General features: G+C 42.6%; 1 pseudogene; it reads left to right on the forward strand.

Moving 5' to 3' along the window:
- The first annotated feature begins 257 nt into the window (after positions 1-257).
- LOC129514877 (uncharacterized) lies at positions 258-24,505 on the forward strand (annotated as a pseudogene).
- The last annotated feature ends 1,658 nt before the right edge of the window (positions 24,506-26,163 follow it).

The following is a 26,163-nucleotide window of genomic DNA, read 5'->3' on the forward strand; positions in this document are numbered from 1 at the left end:
AATAAAACAATAAAGAAATAGAGTCACTTTTGTTCTCCCAGAGAGTAAATTTAAATAGAAATTAATGTTTATTATGGCAGTTATAAAGTCTTAATGTGACTGGTGCATAGACATGCTCCAAAACGCTTTTTTTTCCTATTATGTAGAAATAAGTATAAGACCGTTGAAAAGAACTGTCCTGGGGAGAGAGGACCCCAAGGGCTGAGGAGCCAACCGCACCTCCAAGTGGTTTGAACTTTGAGCTTCTTATAGTCCTGATGAACAATTTCACTTTCCTCAGGTTTATGACACTTGGAACTTCAACAGTTGGAGGTTTATGCACTTTGGGACTAGTCAACACTGTGCAGAGTTCAAAGTACTAAGAGACATGAGATCAAAATGGCTTCCAGAAAAAAGACAGAGACAAGCAAATTAAAGCATAATTTAGAGGAATTGTTGGATAGACTAATGTAGCAATTACAGGATTTGAAGGAACACGTAGAGGACCTTGATACAGATGAAGAAACCAAAACGAAAGCTCAGGAGCAACTAAGTGAATTTAATGATTTGCTGAAGAAAATCCTGCCTGGAAATGACTTTGGTAGATGAGTTAGGTTGAATGCAACTGGATATCCAGGCAACTATCAGCCAGGTCTTTCAAACCCCGGAGGTCATCAGATGCTTTGCAAGGAAACAACCAGGTCAGCTTCAGATAAGTTTAGCAGAGATGGACAGAGATCTCACAGTGGGAAACCTGGAAAGGCCTCTACATTCAATAGAAAAGGGAGATGCTAACAGTTCTCAGGACACTTGGAGAGAAGCTGGCTGCAGATGAGGAGGGCTTCTTGTCAGCAAATGCAGGTGCTCTACTCAGCCAGTTTGAGAAAGTCTCTACAGACCCTGGCTCTGGAAACAAGATTCTTGTATTGGTAAGCTCTGAGGCTGAAAAAAAAGTGACATGGTGTGGAAACTTGGCATGTGGAGCATATTCTTCCTGCAAATGGCCATTTGTCTCCTAGAGATTTTTGAATCATTGCAAAGAAATCAAGAAATTCTTGAAATGCATCGATAACCTAAGAAAATGTGAGAGCAAAATATACTTGTGGTTTCTGGTTATACCCTTCATCATTATGCTTTGTGTAGGGCTACCTGCTTGAGTGATCCTAGATTGTTGGGATGAGGGATACATTTGGACTTTATTTGTTATGTTTTGTGTGTTTCAGAGAAAACAGAAGGAGCACAATTTCTCCACCTATTTTTATTAAGCCTCCATGTTTTTTGTTTTTTGTTTTAAGCCTCCTTGTTTTTAAGGGCTGACAGTAAATGAAAAGATGTAAACTAAAACATAATAAATTAAATTTAAAAATAAAGGACCTGGGATCCCTGGGTGGCGCAGCGGTTTGGCACCTGCCTTTGGCCCAGGGTGCAATCCTGGAGACCCCGGATCGAATCCCACGTCGGGCTCCCGGTGCATGGATCCTGCTTCTCCCTCTGCCTGTGTCTCTGCCTCTCTGTGTGTGTGTGTGTGTGTGACTATCATAAATAAAATAATAATAATAATAATAATAATAATAATAATAATAATAATAAAGGACCTGTCCTGGTAATGAGATGATAATACTACTTCTGTGATTATTTGCCAGGTACTATTCTTCTTTTTTAAAAATATTTTTTTAAAGTAATCTTCTCACCCAAAGTGGGGTTTTGAACTCACAACCCCGAGATCAAGAGTCACATACTTTACCAACTAAGCCAGCCAGGCACCCCTGCAAGTTTCTATTCTAAATATTGTTCATATATATATATATATATATATATATATATATATATATATTAGAGATTTTTATTTATTCATGAAAGACACAGAGAGAGAGAGAGAGAGAGAGGCAGAGACATAGGCAGAGGGAGAAGCAGGCTCCATGCAGGGAGCCTGATGCGGGACTCGATTCCGAGTCTCCAGGATCAGCCCTGAGCCAAAGGCAGTGCTAAACCGCTGGGCCACCCTGGCTGCCCTTGTTCATATATTAATCCATTTAATCTCACTGCAACACTGAGTACTAAACACTATTTGACTCAGTTTACAATTGAGAAAACTAAGGTTCTCAAATTTTCTTGATTAACTGTGGTCTTAGAGTCTCAATAATTTTTTCATGGTAACTCACACCAAAAGAAATACCTAATAAATCCATTCATTAGGTTGGTAAATCCAACTATCTTTTTGGTGTGTGTGTGTGTGTGTGTGTGTGTTTTAGAGAGAGAGCACGCATGCATGTGAGTAGGGAGAGGGGCAGAGGGCGAGAGAGAATCTTAAGAGGTTCCACACTTGGCATGGAGACTCAGTCTCAGGACCCTGAGATCATGACCTGAGCCAAAATCAAGAGTTGGATACTCAGCCAACTGAGCCACCCAGGTGCCCTGCCCTGTTATATCCAAATAACATATATTTATGATTTCACAATTTAGTAGCCATTAAAATTACAAAGAACTAATAGTATTCTTACTTCATTTTTAGTCAACTTACTTGCTAATGGTTTATGTGATCTTGTTGGGTGCTGCACAACTTCAGAGCTTCGATTAAACACTGACACACTCATTTATGCTCCACACTGATATTCATGCAGTACTTGCTTTTCATCAGAGCAACCACAGAAAACCCAGCTTTGCAAAGATATGACATCCTCAAAACTATGATCTACCTCATACTGGAAGTCACATAATTTCTTTTTTTTTCTTAAAGATTTTATTTTATTTTTAAGATTTTATTTTATTTTATTTTAAGCCCCAACATGGGGCTTCAACTTACAACCCTGAGATCAACGGATGCATGTTCTACTGACTGAGCCAGCTGGGGGCTACTTTTTTTTTTTTTTAAAGAAGTTCACATAATTTCTTTTTTTTTTTTTTGAAAAAAGATTATTTATTTTAGAGAGAATGAGTGGGTGGGGGCAGGGTGGTGCAGAGGAAGAGGGATAGAGAGTATTAAGCAGACTCCGAGCTGAGCGTGGAGTCTGACATGGGGCTCAATCTCACAACCAATGGATCATGACCTGAGCTGAAACCAAGAATTGGACATCCAATCAAGTGTGCCACCCAAGTGCCCCAGAAGTTCACATAATTTCTAACAAATGTTGAGTATCACTGTATTGCCCTTAAAATTTTTAAATATTCTACATCTCTAATAAAGGCCATGTGTGAAAAACCCACAGTAAATATCACACTCAATGGGGAAAAACCGAGACCTTTCCCTCTAAGATCAGGAACCAGACAAGGATGTCCACTCTCACCACTATTCAACAGTGTACTAGAAGTCCTACTCACAGCAGTCATGTAATAAATATAAATAAAAGGCATTGATACTGGTAAGAAAGAAGTAAAATTTTCATTATTTATAGATGACATGATACTATTCATAGAAAACCTGAAAGACTCCACCAAAAAGATACCAGAACTAATAAATGAATTCAGTAAAGTCACAGAATATAAAGTAAATGTATAGAAATCTGTTGCATTACTATAGACTAATAATGAAGCAGCAGAAAGAGAAATTAAGAAAACAATCCTATTTACATTTGCACCCAGAATAACAAGATACCTAGGAATAAACTTAACCAAAAGGTAAAAGACTTACACTCTGAAAACTATAAAACATTGGTGAAAAAAACTGGAGATGACACAGAGAAATGGAAAGATATTCTTTGCTCACTGGATGAGCTCATTGGATTGGATTGGAAGAATAAATATTGTTCAAATGTCTATACTACCCAAAGCAATCTATTGATTTAATGTAATCCCTATCAAAATACTAACAGAATTCTTCACAGAACTAGAACAAACAATCCTAAAATTTGTATGGAACCACAAAAGACCGTAAATAAGCCAAAGCAATTTTGAAAAAGCAAAGCTGGAGGTATTACAATTCCAGATCATATTGCAATTACGAAATGTCCAATTCAAATCATATTACAAAGCTGTAGTAATCGGGGGCAGCCCGGGTGGGACTCGATCCCGGGTCTCCAGGATCACACCCCAGGCTGCAGGCGGTGCCAAACCGCTGCACCACCGGGGCAGCCCTCTTTTAAGAAAATTTATTATTGAAAATTTGAATATTCTAAACCAGTATACAAGGGGCTTGTTTGTTTTACAAAAAAAATATTATTTGAGACTCCCTAGTGCATTTTTTTAAGGGAGGGAGAGGAAGAAGGGCAGAGAGGGAGGGAGAGAGAATCTTAAGCCAACAAGTGGCTTGATCTCAAGACCCTGAGATCATGACCTGAGCCAAAACAAAGACTCCGACACTTAACCGACTGAGCCACCCAGGAATCCTGAGATTCCCTGATGCATGTAAAGTATGATGTGGTTCCCTAAAGTTAATACTATTCCTAACTTTTGTGAACGCATTATGATAGAAAATACCTTTTTTACATCTCATTTTGCATTTTGTCTTTAGGAAGATAGGAAGCAAAACATTCGTCTTCTGTGTACAAAGGGAAAATGAGGCACAGAGTGAAGTGAGTTGAGCATCACATAGTAAGAAATTAGAAGGCATCATCTAATCACCTGGGTTATAAAAAATCATGCAAGGGACGCCTGTGTGGCTCAGGGGTTGAGCGTCTGCCTTTGGCTCGGGTTGTGATCCCGGGGTCCTGGGATCATGTCCCTTGTCTTATGTCTCTGCTTCTCTTTGCTTATGTCTCTGCTTCTCCCTGTGTGTCTCTCATGAATAAATAAATAAAATCTTTTTAAAAATCATGTAAAAACATCATACGTGGCATGTTAGGTTCTAACCATGATAGTTCTTTTCACAATAAGGCAATGATATACAACAATCAATAAAATTAAAAACGTCCATTTTCCCAATGATTTTGTATTAAACTTAATGTATATGGTTTTTGCTCAAGAATTTAGCTCTTGATTCTACTGACTGTGCTGACATAGTCAAAATAATGCCAGAATATGGTATCCCATGAGTGATGTGACTGACATAATCTTAATGACAGCCGGAGGAGATGCTCACTGCTAGTTTACTCCTATGGCCCTGATAAAGGATTCACTTTGATTAGTGTGATGTCAGTATGTATCAATAGCATGAAGAACCGGGCAGCCCCGGTGGCCCAGCGGTTTAGTACCACCTTCAGTCCGGGGTGTGATCCTGGAGACCAGGGATGGAGTCCCATATCGGGCTCCCTGCATGGAGCCTGCTTCTACCTCTGCCTGTCTCTCTCTCTCTCTCTGTCATGAATAAATAAATAAAATCTTTAAAAAAATAATAGCATGAAGAACCAAGAAAGTTTCACTTCACTTTGCCATCATCATTTTGATGGCAGATTGACCCAACAAACCTGGGGTTCCCAGAGCATTGAGTAGAACAACTCTGAAGCATCTTTGTAAAGTTGTTCTGCAGTCCAGACGGAAATCTTCCTTGGGGCCTCTGTTGTTTGAATTATGGGAAAATTACAGAGCATTGCCTTCCATAGCCAGTTAGCTGTATGTTGCCCTTTTCTTTTCACTGTTCAGGCTGAATACCTGAGATTCTTTAAGATAGAAATGAAGGCATTTCCCTGGGTCCTTGGGAAAAGCAGGGAAATCTAAGATAATCCCGATGGAGAAGTTATCTTTTATAGATTCAAATGCTAGGTCTATTGTTGTTTAGGTGTCCTGAACAATTGTCTTCAGGACTGTGAGCCAGAGTTCCCTATCCAAATTTTCATTTAAATGTCATGATGAATTGGTTGCAAAAAGAGGATGGGGAGGAATGTGAAAGAGTTTGTATAACAAAGAACCATAAATCATCTCTGGTGCAGTGGGCCCCCTACCATTCAGCCTGTGGGCTTCTTGTCAGAGGAGCCGCAGGGAGAAAGAGGAGAGGGTTAGGGTCTTTCAGCTGCAGGGCTGCAGCATCCCCCAAACCAGGAAAGCCACTTACCCCTGCCCAAATCCTTCTTGAGGTTATTCATTTATTCATTTAGGAACTGAATGACAGGAACAGGGAAATCTCTATCGAGTGAGTGTGGACTATAGTGCAAAGCAGCATGCTAGATGCTACTGGGATGGGAGGTGGAAGGAAGGGGAGAAGGAAGACAGTGATGAATAAACTACGGTCGGTCCCTGCCATAGTATTTATTAGACGTGTTTATGGCAAGGACTCTATCCACCCCATCAGCATAAACATCGGTACATAATTAGGGTGTGCCTTGCATCGTGAAACAGGTGGATTTTTTTAAAGATTTTATTTGTTTTTTCATGAGAGACAGAGAGAGAGAGAGAGAGAGATGCAGAGACACAGGCAGAGGGAGAAGCAGGCTCCACGCAGGGAGCCTGATGTGGGACTTAATCCCGAGTCTCCAGGATCACGCCCCGGGCTGAAGGTGGCATTAAATTGCTAGGCCACTGGGGCTGCCCAACAGGTGGATTTCTGAGCCTTACTGGCATTAAAGTGAATTTCCATCCAGCAATTCTCCTCTATGTTCTCCATAAAGCTGTACATGTTGCTCTTGGTTGGAATTAGTTTCCTCCTTCCTTACATTCCTGTTGTCCTCTCTTTGTGTACATACCATATCTTCGTCATCAGGCCTTTTTGAGACAACCATCCTAGAGCAGAAAGTAGAAAGAGCCTGGGCCTGGAGCCAAACAGGCCCAAAATAGAATCCCAGCTTGGCTACTCATTAGCCATGTGCAGTCTGGATTAGTTTCTCAATCTCTCTAAGCCTCAATTTCTTCCTCTGTAAAATGGGAATAAAAATAGTTCCTATGTTTAGATCTTTGTGACGAAATGAGATGCGGTATGTCAGTATTTTAAAAAGTGCCTAGAAAATAGTAAGAAGCATTCAGCAGTCATTAGTCATTACCATTAGGTGCTTACTATTACTATTAGGTCATTATTATTTGGTGAGGAAACCAAAGCTCATAAAGCTTAAATAACTTAGGTATGTTACAACTGGGAGGAAGTATGGCACTGTATTTAAGGACTCTGGGGTCACATTCCTTTCCTGCCATTTACGATTTATACAACCTTGAACAAAAAATTTTCATTTCTCTTAGGCTTCATTTCTTTCTTCTTCTTTGTACAATGAAGATAGTGGCTTATAACACCTGCCTCACTGCTTATATTAATGAGGATTGAAGGAGATGATAGATGTCAAGTGATTGGCATACAAGGTGCACTCAGAAAATTGGAAGCCACTATTTTTACCAAAAGTCACTCAGTAGATAAATGGCAGGACCTGGATTTAAATGCAATGGGTCTGACTCCCCAAAACTTAGCCTTTTGTAATAAAGTCACTACCAGCTCCTTTGCTCTCTGAGCTAGAATTCTAAAAAATTAGCAGATGCAACTAACATTTAGAAGACTTTTCTCAAGTGCAATAAAATTCATTCATTTTCCTCTTTTGATGACTGCTTTACCTTGTTTTACAAATAGGTATTCACACAACCATAATCTTGAACTAGCCTTTCCATTTCTCTCTCTCTCTCTGTTTAAAGATTATTTATTTATTTATTCATGAGACACACAGAGAGAAAGACAGGCAAAGACATAGGTAGAGGGAGAAGCAGGCTCCATGCAGGGAGCCTGATGTGGGACTCGATCCCGGGTCTCCAGGATCACGCCCTTGGTTGAAAGCGGCACTAAATTGCTGAGCCACCCGGGCTGCTCGCTCTCTCTCTCTCTCTCTCTCTCTCTCTCAATATTTTTATTTTATTTATTCATGAGAGACACGGGGAGTAAGAGTCAGAGACATAGACAGAGGGAGAAGCAGGCTCCTTGCAGGGAGCCCGATGTGGGACTCGATCCGAGAACCTGAGATCACGTCCTGAGCTGAAGGCAGATGCTCAATCACTGAGCCACCCAGGCATCCCTAGCCTTTTCTCTCTTAATTAACTATATATATGTATGCGTGTGTGTGTGTGTGTGTGTGTGTGTATACACACACACACACACAGAAATTATATACATATAAATATATAGTTTCCCTCCCAACATCACAGAGGAATAGCCAACATCTCAAAGAAATGTACTGCTGACTTCCCAACACAGAAATCTTCAAAACACTTGCCTTTTAAAGAAATCATCATCCCAGGGAAAGCATTACAGGGACTCTCTTGCAGTAAGGAATAGGATTAAAACTCGAGTTTGTGGAATGAAATCCAAGTGAAAAGGAAAAGCAAGAGCTTGCCTTCTTCCTCCCAGCAAGCTCTGCCTTGGAATACTGCCCCTCTCCACTCCCAGGAGGGGCGAGAGCCCAGCCTAGGGTCAAGGAGTGGTGACCAGGTTAGCAACAAGGGCAACAGAGGGAGGAGACAAAAGAACAGCAAGTGGAAGCGGCTGGCTGAATGCCTGAGCATGTTTCTTTGCTGAAAGAGAATGGCTCAACACTAGCTCAAACTGAGAGAGAGGAGGGTGGAGGGGAAGAGGACAGCTAATGGATGGGGTGGCCCAGCAGGGGTCAGAGGTCATGAGGGCAGTCAGTGAACTAATTGGCCACTCTGTGTGCATATTCACTTTCTGCTTCTAGCCTTACAGCTGGGCCTTGAGAGAAAGCCCTGGGGTTGACGCTGGCTTTATTTTTGCTCAAAGATTTGAAGCCACCCGGGGAAAAGCAACTGAAACAGAAAAGTGAGACCAGGACTCTATTTTCTTCAGGATCAGTTGACTAGTAATAGCCTTCTGCAAAGGAAAATGCTAGATTTCACTTCATTTGATCACTCCTTCATTCATTCATGTATCCCTCTCCATATGTTAACTAGATACCCTAGGACACATTTCTTTTTTTTTTAATAAATTAATTTTTATTGGTGTTCAGTTTACCAACATACAGAATAACACCCAGTGCTCATCCCGTCAAGTGTCCCCCTCAGTGCCCGTCACCCATTCACCCCCACCCCCCGCCCTCCTCCCCCTCCACCACCCCTAGTTCATTTCCCAGAGTTAGGAGTCTTTATGTTCTGTCTCCCTTTCTGATATTTCCCACACATTTCTTCTCCCTTCCCTTATATTCCCCTTCACTATTATTCATATTCCCCAAATGAATGAGAACATACACTGTTTGTCCTTCTCCGATTGACTTACTTCACTCAGCATAATACCCTCCAGTTCCATCCACGTCAAAGCAAATGGTGGGTATTTGTCGTTTCTAATGGCTGAGTAATATTCCATTGTATACATAAACCACATCTTCTTTATCCATTCATCTTTCGATGGACACCGAGGCTCCTTCCACAGTTTGGCTATTGTGGATATGGCTGCTAGAAACATCGGGGTGCAGGTGTCCCGGCGTTTCATTGCATCTGAATCTTTGGGGTAAATCCCTAACAGTGCAATTGCTGGGTCATAGGGCAGGTCTATTTTTAACTCTTTGAGGAACCTCCACACAGTTTTCCAGAGTGGCTGCACCAGTTCACATTCCCACCAACAGTACAAGAAGGTTCCCTTTTCTCCGCATCCTCTCCAACATTTGTTGTTTCCTGCCTTGTTAATTTTCCCCATTCTCACTGGTGTGAGGTGGTATCTCATTGTCGTTTTGATTTGTATTTCCCTGATGGCAAGTGATGCAGAGCATTTTCTCATGTGCATGTTGGCCATGTGTATGTCTTCCTCTGTGAGATTTCTCTTCATGTCTTTTGCCCATTTCATGATTGGATTGTTTGTTTCTTTGGTGTTGAGTTTAATAAGTTCTTTATAGATTTTGGAAACTAGCCCTTTATCTGATATGTTATTTGCAAATATCTTCTCCCATTCTGTAGGTTGTCTTTGAGTTTTGTTTACTGTATCCTTTGCTGTGCAAAAGCTTCTTATCTTGATGAAGTCCCAATAGTTCATTTTTGCTTTTGTTTCTTTTGCTTTCGTGGATGTATCTTGCAAGAAGTTACTGTGGCCAAGTTCAAAAAGGGTGTTGCCTGAGTTCTCCTCTGGGATTTTGATGGAATCTTGTCTCACATTTAGATCTTTCATCTATTTTGAGTTTATCTTTGTGTATGGTGCAAGAGAGTGGTCTAGTTTCATTCTTCTGCATGTGGATGTCCAATTTTCCCAGCACCATTTATTGAAGAGACTGTCTTTCTTCCAGTGGATAGTCTTTCCTCCTTTATCGAATATTAGTTGACCATAAAGTTCAGGGTCCACTTCTGGGTTCTCTATTCTGTTCCATTGATCTATGTGTCTGTTTTTGTGCCAGTACCACACTGTCTTGATGACCACAGCTTTGTAGTACAACCTGAAATCTGGCATTGTGATGCCCCCAGATATGGTTTTCTTTTTTAGAATTCCCCTGGCTATTCGGGGTCTTTTCTGATTCCACACAAATCTTAAAATAATTTGTTCTAAGTCTCTGAAGAAAGTCGATGGTATTTTGATAGGGATTGCATTAAACGTGTAAATTGCCCTGGGTAACATTGACATTTTCACAATATTAATTCTGCCAATCCATGAGCATGGAATATTTTTCCATCTCTTTGTGACTAGGACACATTTCAGATGAGAAAGGATTATAGACACCTATAGCTTAGAACACAGATTATCAGAGGGAGGCCCAGGCTTTAGGCATCATCTGATACAGCTCTCTTGCTTTACACTTAAGGAAATGGGGAGAGCAGTTTGCTCAAACTCAGAGAGGTAGCAGAAGGAGGAGCAGAGCCCCAGCCTTCTCACTCTGTTCAACGATTTTTCTATTACACTCTTCTCAGAAACACATTAATTTTGAAAACTTGTACAGACTGGTATGGCTAATAGCTCAGCCTCTGGCCAGACAGCCTGGGCTGGAATGCTGGCAACCAGCTCTGGAGCTTTAAGATAGTTACCTCACCTTTCAAAGCGTCAATCTGCTCATCTGTAGAAAAATAGGGTTGTTATGTGAATTAAATGAGGCAAATGCATGTAAAGTGAGCATGTAATGTTAACTATTACTTATCACTACTGCTATGACTTTGGAGCCTGGGATAGACTGGACTTGCAATGACAAGCATGTAGCACAATGCACACTAACCCTGTCTTCCCCTGTTGTCTCTGTGGGAAACCCATTTTGTCCCATGTGAAAATCCTCATTTCCCCTCCATTAAGAGACCTCAAGAGGATCAGAGGGAAAATGGGGAGTCCTGTCTGAACTTTCTGCAGACAGAGCTGTCCCAATTTAAAACAAGCTGACTTGAAGTGAGTCAATACATGCGAAGGGCTGAGAACAGTGCCAGGCACATGGATAGCACTCACTTAAGTTTGCTAGTTGTTGTTACTAGCATTGTTACCTGGGAGGAGGGAGCTCTTTGTCATCCAAGAGGTTCAAGCCTAAGACTGGCTTTACTCTGGTCAGGAACATTGTCAGGAAGGGAAAAGAGGGTTGGCCAAGATGAGGTCTGAGCTTTGGGAGGGTTTTTTTTTTTTTTTTTTTGTAGCTTTTTTGCCTACCTCTTCCCAGAGTTCTGAAGCAGACCATCACTCTGGCATCATTACACAGTTACAGGTGGATTCTGGAACAGGTAAAAAGATGAAAATACAAAAGAGACATAGACCATCTATAAACATGGGCTCTCCAGCCCCACCTGGGACTTTACATTAGAGTCATAGAGTGGAGACCATGAGCTTCAACCCAAAATATAATTTTGAAGATCCCTTTTGTCACTTGTTTTTCCCATTTCATTCATTCATTCATTCATTCATTCATTCATCATTTGAGTATAATTTACAGATAATAAAATGACAGATCTTAAGTGGTTCAGTTCAGTGAGTTTTGATAATTACATACTCATATAACTTTCACCCAAAGCATAGAACAGTTCTATCTTCCTAGAAAGTTCCCTTTGTCCTTTCCGGTCTAACTCTTAATCCTTCTCTTCTCTCTAGGCATTTCTGACACCCTAGATTCGTTTTGCCTATTACTGGATTCCACACATTTTTTGTATCTGGCTCCTTTTTTTTTCATTCTTTTTTTAAAAGATTTTATTTATTTATTCATGAGAGACACAGAGACACACAGAGAGAGAGAGAGAGACAGAGGCAGAGACATAGGCAGAGGGAGAAGCAGGCTCCTTCTGGGGAGCCTGATGCGGGACTTAATCCCAGGACCCCCAGATCATGACCTGAGCTGAAGGCAGACACTCAACCACTGAGCCACCTAGGTGCCCCTCTGGCTCCTTTTCTTAAGCCTATTTTTGATATTCATTCACATTGTTCATGTATTAGTTGTTCATTCCTTTTTATTGAATAATACTCCATTATATGAGTATACCACAACTTATCTATTTTCCTGGGATGGACATTAATTTATTTCCAGTTTTTGGCTGCTATGATTATTCTTACATATTTTCCTGAGCCTCTTGCATTTATATTTTAATTATGAAATATATACAGAACAGTTCAGAGGATATTCTAGATACTCATGTTTACTGCTTGTATTTAATAAAAGTAAACATTTTGCTATATCAGTTCTTTTTTGAAGAAAGTTTATAGATTTAGTTGAAACTCCCTTTTGTATCCCTCCCCACTCCTATTGTCCTCTCATGCTTCAGCAGAGTCTACTTTTCTGAAGTTGGTTTGAACTTATTCTGTGGTTTTATGTATTTAAGAATATGTATGTATGGAGCAGCCCCCATGGCGCAGCGGTTTAGCGCTGCCTGCAGCCCGGGGTGTGATCCTGGAGACGTGGGATCAAGTCCCATGTTGGGGGGCCTGCTTCTCCCTCTGCCTCTTGTCTCTCTGTGTCTCTATGAATAAATAAATTTAAAAAAAAAGAATATGTATGGATGGATCTGTTTTCATCTAATATGGTGGACACTTGGTGGGCCTTTTCCATCCAGAAGGCCATGTCTCCTGGAACATTTTTCTTGGATTATTTATCTGAGAATTTCTTCTCTTCTGTTTTCTCTGCTCTCTCTGGAACTCCTGTAATTCAGATGTTGGATCTCCTCCATTGGTCTTACTTTATTTTTTCTCCTATTTTTCTCCTTCTTGTCTTTTATTCAAATTTCTGGGAATTTTCTCAACTTTTTTTTTCCAGTCTATTTATTAAGTTTTCCATTGATATTATCATATATATTTTAAATTTCTTTTTAAAATTTGAATTCCTTTTTTTATTCCTTGAATGTTCCTTTAAAAAATTTTAAAAATATATTTTATTTATTTATTTGACAGAGAGAGAGAGAGAGAGCTAGCATGAGCAGGGGGAGGGGCAGAGGGAGAGGAAGAAGCAGGCTCCCTGCTGAGCAGGGAGCCCTACTCCATGCTCCATCTGGGGACTCCAGGCTTGATCTGGAGGATCTCGGCTCCATCCCAGGACTACTAAATCATGACTTGCTGAAGGCAGCTGCTTAACCGACTGAGCCACCCAGGCACCCCCCCATTAGCTTTCTGAAGATTTCCATCCAATCTTGATTATTTTTCACTCCATCTTCATCTTCATTGCCTCAGGTATTTGGTAGACCAACTTCCCAGCTTTCTCCACTTATCTAGATTGAGATTCAGTTTTCTTCAGTTTTTCGAATCAGTTATCTCTCAATTATTTGCTTTCTAGCTTCCAAACTTTTATTGCCATAGTCTCCTCTCCCATTCTCTTTATCCTTGTGAGTTTACGCCTTTTATAAAAAGAATCTGCTGTTATCTTAATGAGGTTTTGGGGGAAAATGACAGTATGCTCAATCTGCCATCTTTACCTGGAAGTCACTCTTTTTTTTTTTAAGATTTTATTTATTTATTCATGAGAAACACACAGAGAGAGACAGAGACACAGGCAGAGGGAGAAGCAGGCTCCATGCAAGGAGCCCAATGTGGGACTTGATCCCGGGTCTCCAGGCTTCGCCCTAGGCTCAAGGCGGCACTAAACCGCTGAGCCACATGGGCTGCCCTGGAAGTCATTCTTATTGGGATTTTAAGTTGCATTTCTCAAAATACTGATGAGGTCAAGTACCTTTGCTTTTTGCAAGTACCTTTGTTTTTTTGTCCATTGTGTTTCCTTTTCTGTAACTTGCTTATTCAAATTCTTTGCATATTTTTCTCTTAGGTCCTTATTAAAAATTGTATATAATATATAGTATATAATTTATAAAAATTGTATGTATAATTAAAAAGTATATAAAAATTAATTTGTCAGACTTTCTTATATAATCTGGAAATTTACCCTTTGTTAGTAGCATTCATTGTAAGCATTTTCTCCCCCTTTGGAGATTGACTTTTCAATTTGTAATATTTTTTTCTATTTTAATATAATTAATATAGGGTGCCTGGGTGGCTCACTTGGTAAAGTGTCTGCCTTTGGTTCAGGCCATGATCTCAGGGCCCTGGGATCAAGCCCCAAGTCAGGCTCCCTGCTCAGTGGGGAATCTGTTTCTCTGTCTCCCTTTGCTTCTCCCCTCAGCTTGTACAGGCTCATGCTCTCTGTCTCTCTCTCTCAAATAAATAAATAAAAACTCTAAAAATATATGTATATTAATATATTAAGCACATTTAATATATTAAATCTCCATTTTAAAAAAATCTCCATTTTAACATAGTCAAATTTATTCTTTACAGTATTGTGCTGTAAAATTCTAAGAATTTAAAAATTTTGCTTTTTCACATCAAAGCCTTTAAGTTACTCTTTATACACAGTGTGAGATAGGAAGATAATTTTATTTTTATTTTTCCATATTGATAATCATTTTTTCTAGCACCATTTATTGATTGTACATCATTTTCCCAGTGATCTGTGATGCCATTGCTGTAATATATCAAACTCTTAAAAGCGTGGGTCTATTTCTGAGCTATTTCATTTCATTGGATTTAGTTTTTTCTCTATGTGTCAGGATCACACTATTTTAATTACAATAGCCTTATTAAAATTTTTCACTTGTGGTAAAGCAAATGTCTTCTTTTCCTTCTTCTTCAAAATTGTCTTTACTATTTTTGGCTCTTTTCTATCATATTTTACGATTAGCTTGGAATTTTCCTATATACAGATATGGCCAAGTTGAGATTTTTATTGGAACTATATTGAATTTTTGGAGTGATTTGGGATTTAAAAATAATATATTCCATCCATGAACATGGCCTATTTATTTAGATCTTCTGTCAATAAAGTTTATAGTTTCTCCACTTGAATCAACACTTATTTTATTAGATCGATTGCTAATACCTACATGCCTTTTAGTTTTTGTGGATATGGTGACAGAAACTCTTAAAGATTACACTTCCTACTTAGTTTTTGCAGGTATGTAAGAATGCTTTTGATTTTTTGATAAGCTGCATCTGAATTCAGCAACTTTGTACAATTCTTGTAATAGTTAAAATAATTGGTCTCTAAATTCTCTTGGATTCTCTACAAAGAGAATCACATTGTAAACAAATAGCAGTAATTTTATTTTTTCCTTTCCAATCATTGTACCTTTTATTTCTTTCCTTGCCTTTTGGCATTGCCTGGGATAGCCACTAAAATATGAGTGAAAGTGGTAAAAGTTGGTAACTGTTCGTTAAAGGAGCATGTCACCTTAACTATGATACATTACCAGAACTATTGGCTCTGGAGCTATGCTGTGCCTGATAGGTCTGTACCAGCAAAATGTATATGCCTTTGGTATTTGAGAATAGGCATTTTTATTCTCATTTAATAGATGAAGAAACGGAAACTCAAAAAGGTAAATAAGACCACATAGATAATAAGTGGAAGATTCAAACCAGAATCTTCTGATTCATAGTCGAAAGCTATTTCCATGATTCCAAACTTCCTCCTAGCTAGCTATCTGTGCTAACGTGTCACATTTCTCAGCTAACACATTGCATTTTAAAAGAAATAATTCAGAACAAACAATGGTTTTTGCCCAGCTAGGTGACTCTAATAGAGGGAGTGTTAGGCAGATATTGTTTTGCCTAAACAGAAGATTTGGCCCATTTATAATTTTTTAAAAATAAACTCAGACTTTCAGAGTTGAATGGTTTCTTTTCTTTTCCAACCTCCTATTTAATATAGTTATCCCTATCCTACATCTCTGAAAGATGATCCTCCAGCCTTTACCTACTGCTAGGGTGGATTCACTTCATTGACAAACAGTTGAATAATTCTCCTGTAGTCTATGATCTGCCCTGTGGTTCAGAGAGCAATGTGTTTTCTCATCTACATCACACCTCTTCAACTATTTGTTCTCCTTAGATCTTCCCTGTGAGACTACGCATCTCCCGGATGTTTGCTATTGTCTGAATGAGATAATTTCCAGATTTTTCATTCTTCTGATTATTCTCTTCTCAGTGGTTTCCAATTGGTCAATGTCCCTCTTGAAAAGTGATGCCAAGACTTTAAGGTGAGTCTGATTGCAAACAAGGGGGGCTCTTATGTCCCATGATCTGGACACAGTGACTTCTATTGATGCACTCTTGATTTTGTCTTCTCAGTACTATGGTACATTGCTGACTTAAGTTTAGGGTTAACTAAACCCGTATATTTTTCATTTGAACTACATCACTGAAAATCTGTTATTTGTTCAAAAGAGAAGAAAAAGCTCCCAAAGCAGGAATACAGGAAAAAATATATATACACATATAATTTATATTTTAATATAAATTTACATTTATATATAATATTAAATTTATATTACATAAATCCCATTAAATTTGGTCATTTGTATTCCTACTTCATAACCAGCCATCTATAAATGTGATAAAGCATGCCTTCTGTGTATTAGTGAGATCTGGACTTGGGAATGCAAGGAGAGGTTGTTCTGCATTGCCTAATAATTCAGGCTAGGAGCTATGGCTTATTTGGCTTTTCCCCCATTCTATCCCCTCTCCCCTTTCTTTTTTTTTTCCCCCTCTCCCCTTTCTGCAGCACTTCGGAGCTCTTTAGGTCAGGGTGAGGTCTGTGGGGAGGCAACTAGGACAGAAATCTACTCTGTTATAGGGACAAAAGGGGAAGTATCTGCAGCTTGGAGGCTGCCAACAGGTTCAGGAAACACCTGATTAGCCAGGGAGGGGCATTTGGGGCTGCTGTCCTGAGACAGGATAAAACTTAAATTTCAGAGCATTGAAATTTCTATAGAGTTTAAATTACTTACGTGAGGGAACCTAGGTGGTTCAGGTGGTTCAGTCAGCTAAGCATCTGCCTTTGGTTCAGGTCATGATTCCAGGGTCCTGGGATGGAGTCCTGCATCAGGCTCCCTGCTCAGTGGGAAGTCTGCTTCTCCCTCTTCCTCCTCCCTGCTTATGCTCTCTCTCACTCACTTTCTCTCTTACACACACACTCTCTCAAATAAATAAAAAAAAGAATCTTTAAGAAAAATAAATTTCTTACAGGAAACCAGAAATCTCATGATTTTTAAAACTTTCTTGAGAGATGATAGAAGAACCCCAGGAAGGGGGGATCCCTGGGTGGCGCAGCGGTTTGGCGCCTGCCTTTGGCCCAGGGCGCGATCCTGGAGACCCGGGATCGAATCCCACGTCAGGCTCCCGGTGCATGGAGCCTGCTTCTCCCTCTGCCTGTGTCTCTGCCTCTCTCTCTCTCTGTATGACTATCGTAAAAAAAAAAAAAAAAAAAAGAACCCCAGGAAGGGAAGGGACAGCAAGAGTCAGAGTTCTCTGCTCAGCTTTGTACCATCTGGTTTAGTGAGGTTATCATTCTTCTATCTGACTAACACAAATGAATTTCAGGGTATGCCTTTGAGATCAAAATCCTAGCTGCCTTGCTCCTGTCCTGCTGGCCAATCCATACTTACAAATCAATAAACCTTCCCCTACTCCTACACCAACACATGTTCCTCATTTCCACCAATTATTTGTAATTTTGCCTGGACAGTATTTACAAGAACAGTGTTGTGTGACTCCAGTGTTGACAATACAATAATAAAACTTGCAAGCAAGATATGGCACTTACGTTGTGCCACCCATTTACCAAGTACTTTGTATGCATTAACTCATTTTGTTTTGGAAATCATCCTTTGTGGTAGAGACTACTATTATCATTTCTTTACAGGGAAGGAAAGTGAGGCACAGAGATTAAGTGCATGCCTAAGTGGTGGCAACTGAAAGTGGTGTGTAGGATTGGACCATGGCAGCCCTGATGTGGTGTCTGGGCTCTAAATCACCATGGGTGCTGCATCTCTAAACTGTGAAGGAAGCTGCCATGGATACTTCACATGTTGGACCTGCAGCCCCAGACCTGGGTTCCTGCTGCAAAGCAGTTTTTCACCAAATAATTTCCTCTTGTTATAATCACCAGCAACATTCCTTTCTTGAATGTAGAATCTTCCAGGAGGCTTCAGATGAAGAAATGTAAGATCAGAGTGTTAAATAATGTCCTTGGGGTCATGCAGGGAATAAGTGACAGAATTAGGATGAGAACCCAGCTCTGGCTGACGTTAGGGTCCACACACCTTCCCCTACACTAGAGTGCATCTACTCTGGGGCCATCTCTTCAGAAAGAGCCTAGATGCTCTCACTATCCTCTTCTATGTGGGATGGCAAATGGGGAGGGGGGATTCTTCAGGAAAAAGTCATCATCATCATCATTATTACCAAAAAAATCTTGTTAAAGATGCTACTGTCTGGGATGCTACAATCTGGGAAGATTTTTCATGCCTTTTTGAGGATCCCTGAAAATATGAGTGTTTCATCATTGACCGGGCAGAAAAGTAAGTCGAAAGGTAGGTAAGGCCTTCAGTAAGTCCTAAGATAGGTTTCTCCATTCCTTGAACTGATTGGCTGGATTAATTTACTGCTTCTCATATACTATTCTCTGCTCTTACATTCAGATCAAGCATAAAAATTTGTTTTCAGAACGTGAGTTGTGAGCAGAGTTCTTAGAGAACCATATCCATATGCTGGTGTCTGGGATCACTGGGCTATGCCCACTCCTGTGCACACATGTGTGTATGGACACATATATACCTGGCACAGACAAGCACACGTGCTACACCACCATGTTCATGGTGAGCAGTTCCTGGAACCAAGGGTAGCCTTTGGGGAGCAGTGCATGGGCTTGTGGTCTCCACTCCCGGTACACTGATATGCCCAGTCACACCATCCTGTGGTGGGGTGGAGCCTGCCCTCTTTGAACTGAGTCCTGGCTGGGGCAGTCTTTCCAGAGGTGTATCCAGCAGCCTGGGGACACAGTTCCCATCGGGCCTTCTCAATGCATCCCCTGGTCTGGGACTGGCAGGGCAGGCTGGCAGGCATGCCCACTTCACAGCCACCTATGGGTAGTGTTCTGTGCTCTCAGCTGCCCCCCTTTTCTTAGGTCAAAAGGGAAAGCATTGTTGCTGCTCCGTGGCCAGGCAAACAAGCAGCTGGCTTTGAAGTCCCAGGGAATTTGCTCAGGCTGGAGTGGGGAGGGTGAAGGAGAGGCCCACAAGACTCCCCCAAGCTATGTTTGTGAACTCCACCCTCCCAGCTAGGTCTGATGCATTTGATGTCTTGGAGGAAGCGGGAGGAGAGAGGCATGCTCTGGGGGTCCTCAGAAGGATATTTTTACATCCTTTAAGTCCTCCTGGGTCCCACCTAGGAGCAGAATGCAGACTGGGGCCTGAGTCCAGAGGAGGCCTGCCATGGAAGGAAACACCTAGTCTTCTCCCTCCGAGGTGCCCTACTGGAGTGTGGTTCAGGGCAAATTGCAGAGGGTGCTGCTTCCCTTGGGTGATGTTTTTATTCAGGTGGCATCAGGTGAAAGTGGATGGCAGGGGAAGATGGAAGGGAGAAAGGCATCTAAAGGCAGCACTGGTGCCTTTAGCAGCCATGGGGCCAGCCATTCATCACAGAGTCTTCTCCCCTTCTCCCCTCTATCACCAAAGCAGCACAGGTGGGCAGTTTACCTTGTCCCCAGGGACAAGCTCTGCCTCAGGAGCTATAGGTATGACCAGAGACACTGGCCACCTGCTCCCGCCCCCAAGCATAACCAGTTCAATACCCCATACAATGTCAGCCATGAACAGCTTACCCCACCCCTCACCTCTCTCTTGGCTCCTGCTCTCTGTCCCTCCTGAACTCCTCTATCTGGCACAACCAGATGCACACACTTCTAGATTCCCCCCTCCCCATGCTGCCCTGACTTGTCCCCCGTCCCTACCTACCTCCCCCTGCCCTCCCTTCAATGTCATGATTGAGAAAGAGCTTCTTTGTGATAAGACCTGGAAATCTGGAGTTGTAAATCCTTCTAGGACGGCCGTCCTATCTCCATGCCATGCTTGTGGTGCCACAGAAAGGAGGCTCACCTGGTTGTGACCCATCCCCTTCCTTCCCGGAGTTCTCTGCTCCTCCTCTGCAAACACGGGACAATGGGCAAATGGGAGTGACCTGTCTTAACAGGTGTTAGCCCAGCCTTACTTTCCTACAGGGTGATGCGGAGGTCACCCTCCGGCCCACCCACTCTGGGCATTCCTGATTGTGGAAGGACCCCTTTGATGCCACCCTCCCTTTGGTTCCCCCATGATTTCAGCTGGGGGAGGCCAAGCCCCCACTTGTGGCTTAGCAGGGAAAGTCACCACATTAGCCTCTGGGTCTGCAGGCTAGAGAGCATGCAGCACTTGTACTGTCTGGGAGGGTGACTTTCCCTGCTAAGCCACAAGCCCCTTGAGGGAAGAGAGGGTTTCTTATTAGTCATTTAATCCCATGCCCAGCAGACTGCACAGAATACAACTCTTCGGTAAACAACTCCTCTTTGGTAAATTGCTGTCATAGTCATCACCAGAAATATTTACCGAGGCGTTTTATGTGCAAAGACCCAACTAAGCCGTAGGGGGCACGAAGATTAGTTAGACATCATTCCCAATTTCAGGGGCTTATGCTGGAGTCAGAGAGAACCAGAGGAGCTTCACTTGCCAGGCGGTCACAGGAGGGAGCTGGAGCTGGAGGCCCCAGGGAGTCTGCTTTGGCAACCAAATTTGACAGAGTAAACTTACAGCAGATAACCTCGGACCCAGATCCCGTTCACTGTGGATCTCTGCATATTCAGAGTAGAGCTGTTAACTCACTGGCTATCTCCCTGTCCCGCTTTTCCCTGTGTCACCTTTAAAAATGTGAATAAAACAGCACCTGGGTGGCTCAGTGGTTGAGCGTCTGCCTTGGGCTCAGGTTATGATCCCAGAGTCCTGGGATCGAGTCCTGCCTCGGGCTCTCTGCAGGAAGCCTACTTCTCCCTCTGCCTATGTCTCTGCCTATCTTTCTGTGTCTCTCATGAATAAATAAAATCTTTTTAAAGATGTGAATAGAAGTAAAAATGTTGTGTCTCTATTTGGAATGAATTTCTTAAGCCGTTAGCCTGGGAACAGAGGAAGTAAAACTTGCCTTGGCCTCATGGTGACTGGAGCTGCACTTGTCAGCCATGGCCTTGCTGTTTGGTTTGGGCGCCCAGGGGATCTGAGGCCAGAGCTGCCACCGCCCCCAGGGGGAAGGAAGGAGGAGGTGCAGGTGTCTGTCTGGAGTTCAGTTTTTAACCGAGTGGCTCATCTGTGCTGAGCGCTATACAGGCCACCAGAAAAACAGCAAATGATAATAGGAGTGTAACACCTCTTCTCAGACAGGGGATTTATGTCTCCAGGAACCTGGGAGAAGGACAGCAGGCTGATCTCTTGAATCCGACGGTCAGCCCAGATGATGTGAGAGGCCGTTGTTGTACCAGTGCCATTGTCTCATCAAGGGCACCTTCTCTGCATGGAGTGGGGGTCTGGCATCACGCACAGATGGTAAGAGTATTGTCACGGTGGTGTTTTCTGCACGGCTCTTTCAGGCCAGTGCCTCGGAAACTAAAGTATCATTAATGGCAGAGAAGAGTGAATTCGTGCTTCTCAAGGGGCCGGGGGTTTTAGGTCACTGCAAACAGGAGACTTCTTTGGGATACCTGGGTGGCTCAGCGGTTGGCATCTGCCTTTGGCTCAGGTTGTGATCCCAGGGTCCTGAGATCAAGTCCCACATCAGACTCCCCGCAGGGACCCTGCTTCTCCCTCTGGCTGTGTCTCTGCCTCTCTCTGTGTGTCTCTCATGAATAAATTAAAAAACAAAAACAAAACAGGAGATTTATTTGAAGCCTCATATTTTATCTTTTTAAAAAAGATTTTATTTATTTATTCATGAGAGACACACAGAGAGAGAGGCAGAGACATAGGCAGAGGGAGAAGCAGGCTCCACGCAGGGAGCCCGATGTGGGACTCGATCCCAGGACTCCAGGATCACGTCCTGGGCTGAAGGCAGGCACTAAACTGCTGAGCCACCCAGGGATCCCCCGCCTCATATTTTATCTTAAAAATATGTGCAAATTTTGCATCATGCTCATGCATTTGCTTTTATATAAAAATGCAGTTAACATGATTGTTTCTGTAGAAAACTGATGTTCCAGGAAGATGAGCTGTTATTCTTGTGGCCTTTTGGATCCCCTGGCTCACTGCCCTATGCCGCAGTTTAAGAAGCATGACTTTTAGAACATCAGATCCATACACTGGCACCAGAACCATCCTGAGGCAGGTCTCTAACATACTTTCATGGCCATGCCCTTGATACCTAAGTGCTCCTCTAAGTCTGTCCCTTACTGCCCTGGCCACACATTCCTCCAAGGTGACCCACAGGATCTTCCCTTCCCCTCTAGGCTTATCCTAGTTCCTCTAGCAGGGTTTGGAGGTCAGGTGGTCTGTAACATTCCCCAAATGTCTAGGGACAGTGGCTCTAACCCTTTTTTCAGTCTCCTTCACACAGAATGGGCAGGGCAGGCCAACAGAAGCACGAGATCCTGAGGGGCTTGAAGACAACTACTAAAGTGGATTCTTCAGGAACTAATCACCTAAAGGGGTAGGAGTTGTCCTTGTGGCTGCCCCAGTGGGCTTTACCACTGTACCCCACCTTTCTTTCCCTGACACAGCTGTTCCATCTGTACAAGGAAACTGGGAATCAGGATTGCTGCTTATCTGTTGAGGTAGAAGCTGGGTAATCCACTGTGGGTTTGTTATGGTTTCAGTATATCAATGGTTTTCAGATTTTATTTTGTTTATTTTTAAATATTTTATTTATTTATTCGTGAGAGACACAGAGAGAGAAAGGCAGAGACATAGGCAGAGGGAGAAGTAGGCTCCATGCAGGGAGACCAATGTGGGACTCGATCCCAGGACTCTAGGATCACAACCTGAACCAAAGGCAAACGCTTAACCCTGAGCCACTCAGGTGCCCCTGGTTTTCAGATTTTAGAAAATGCAACCCATTTATTTATTCATTCATGCATTCACACATGTGTTTACTCATTCATATGAGATGCTGAAACTAGAATGATGACCAAGAGGGACATGGCCTGGGCCCCTTTAGAACTTGCAAATGGAAAGCCCTTACGTGCCACCTTCTGTTCTCTTCCTCGGCGCTGCCTGCAGAGGTGACAGTCATCTGCTACTTGGCATCATGGCTGCCCTCAGGCCTCTGAAGAAGCCCAAGATTGTTAAAAAGAGGACCAAGAAGTTCATCTGGCACCAGTCAGACTGATAAGTTAAAAGTAAGCCCAACTGGTGGAAACCAGAGGCACTGACGGTAGGGTGCACAGAAGACTCAAGGGCCAGATCTTGATGCCCAGCAATGCTTTCAGAAGCGACAAGAAAACAAGGCACATGCTGCCCAGTGGCTTCTGAAGTTCCCAGTCCACAGTGTCAAAGAGCTTGAAGTGTTGCTGATGTACAACAAATCTTACTGTGCAGAGATTGCTTACAAAGTCTCCTCCAAGAACCGCAAGGCCACTGTGGAAAGAGCAGCCGAGCTGGCCGTCAGTCACCAATCCCAATGCCAGGCTGCACAGTGAAGAAAATGAAGAGACAGCTTATGTGCATGTCGTATTTGTGTTGATAAGACCATGAAACTACAAAAAAAGAACTTACCAATGGCAGACAGAATTAAACAAATATTCTCTAGGGAAGTAAAAGAAACTCAGGCAGAGCAGGCCCAGGGCCTTCTGCTGTCGGCTGCTCCTGCCCTGGAATGTTCTGTCCAGAAGTGTAAATACACAAATAACAGGATCTGTACTAAGTCAGAGGTAACGGTGGATTCACCTCACCATCTGCAACTTCTCATATGAAGGTAAAAAACATAAAACAAAATTCCTCTCCAAGTTCGCCCACTTGCCAAACTGCCCCAGGACGGTACACTAAACCCTAGGTGTGCGAACACGTTTGTGACAAAATTCAGAGTCTCACTGGATCCTCACTTTAGAGCTGTGAATCTAAGTGGCATGTTAAGTTCCCCATTTCACAGACAGAACCTGAGGCCTCAGAGAAGCGAAGCAGCCCCTTGAAGCTCACCTGGCTAGCACGAGACCGAGGAGACCGAGATGTGGCTACCAATGGGGCAGGAAGGAGTAGGGCCAAGGGTGTGACTCTTAATTTTAATGAGCAGTGCTGGGTTGGAGGCCTCCAGGACTTGCCAGACAGACCCCCATGGTTCTGGAGACACTGGCCACTGCCCCTTATCTTTCCTCCCCATGACATGTGTGGATCTGATGTCTCTAGTGCAGAACAGCTCTGGACTCCGAGACTCAGCTCCGAGCTGGTGGGACAATGGAAACATGGGCTTTGGAATGTGTCCAAACAACACATAGTTCCATCTCCTCCTCCCCCAAAGACTGACCAATGACCCCTACACCAGTGACTGGATTGATCCTGAGAAACCCAGAGTGACTTTGGCAACTGTCTGACAAAAGACTGTCACATTTTTCTACCCTTCACATTTGGGGTATCTTCATCTGAACCTGCACTGCCATTTATAGGGGAATTCAACCAAATTTGGGCTAAGTTTGTTTAGAGTCACCTTCCTATGACATTAAGGCCTCCAGGAGAGTCCCTGAAAAGTCTGTGAGGTCTGCTAATTCCATTGCGAGTGAGGAATGTGTTTATTCTTTCATGGGGCAAAGATCCCCCACTCAAAGTGACGCTGCCACATTGTGTAACCAGGAACATGGGCTGTTGCTGATGTAAACAAATGGCCATGGGCAGACCTGCCAAGAGCCTAGTCTCCTTTTCCCAGAGGTGTTTCTTATGAATGGTTGTGCCCAGTGAAGCAATTTCCTGCCTTGTAAACTTCTGCCCAGCAAACCACATCTCCTATCTATCGCTGCCTGGCTCTGGGTCATAAAGCAATTCCCCAGAGACAATTCTGAGCCCGATCAAGAGTCCTTGAGTAACAAGACAATTACCCTCCACCTGCAGACGTAATGACACTTTGCAAGCTAGTGGCTTTGCAGTTTCTGAACGTAAACATCACATGCCTTACCCCATGTCTTCCCTCCACTCATCTGAGATGTGGGGCCCACATACTTGATTCTCAGACTCTGGTCCACTCCTTGGAGGCACCAGCTGACTAGTGACCCATTACCTTGACCCGAGGACCCTGCAGCCTGGAGAACATATTTCACTGTGTCTGATCATGATTTATAGAAGCAGGGCAAGAGAAGTTCAGGCAGGGGTCCCCAGCATGCAGAACACAGAAGAAGGTTTGGGCTGAAACAACAATGGGAGCTCATTGATTTGTACATTCATTTGGCTTGTTGTGGTCCCTCGACGTGGAAAGTCTTCCCCACTCCCCCTCTGCCTGGTGAACTGTCACTCATTCTTTATGACGTAGTTCAAGTGTCTTTCAAAGAACCTTCTTTGATTTCTATCTAAACAGAATTGCTTCCATTGTCCTACCACTCTAACACCTACACACTGCATTGCAATCACCTGCTAATTTGTCTGTCTCCCCAGCCAAGCTGGGAACTCCCTCAGGGCATCTTGGAACCCCTAGTACCCACCACACTAAACCGGCTCAAAGTCAATGTGCAAAAGAGGTTTGTTGAATGAATGAGTGAATGAGAATCTATTACATGCCTCTCTACCATACTTAGATATTTTGCATAATGAAAACACAGAGAACACATTTAAGGGAATGAAGACTTGGGTTGGGCTGGTGAAGATAGGTATAGCCTAGGGGTTCTCTCTTTGAGAAGACTGCAATCTGGTCATCTTCCTGTGGATGATAGGAATATTTGCAGATGGGGTATAGAGATTGAGTCCATGGGTAGTTAGAAGTGATCTGTTGTTGGTTTTCCTTCTTGAGGCTAGCTCAGGAGGCAGAATGGGTTCCAAGCTGGTCTAATTAGCCCTAGAACTATACTAGCCATAAGACATTACCTAGGACCTCCACTTTTATCTATTTCTTCTCTTCATATCCCCATTTATAAAAGTAATAACAATGAGGGGGCACCTGGGTGGCTTAGTCGGTTGGGCATCTGACTTTTGGTTTCAGCTCAGGTC

Source organism: Nyctereutes procyonoides, unplaced genomic scaffold (genome assembly GCF_905146905.1).
Source record: "Nyctereutes procyonoides isolate TBG_1078 unplaced genomic scaffold, NYPRO_anot_genome, whole genome shotgun sequence".
Lineage (NCBI taxonomy): Eukaryota > Metazoa > Chordata > Mammalia > Carnivora > Canidae > Nyctereutes > Nyctereutes procyonoides.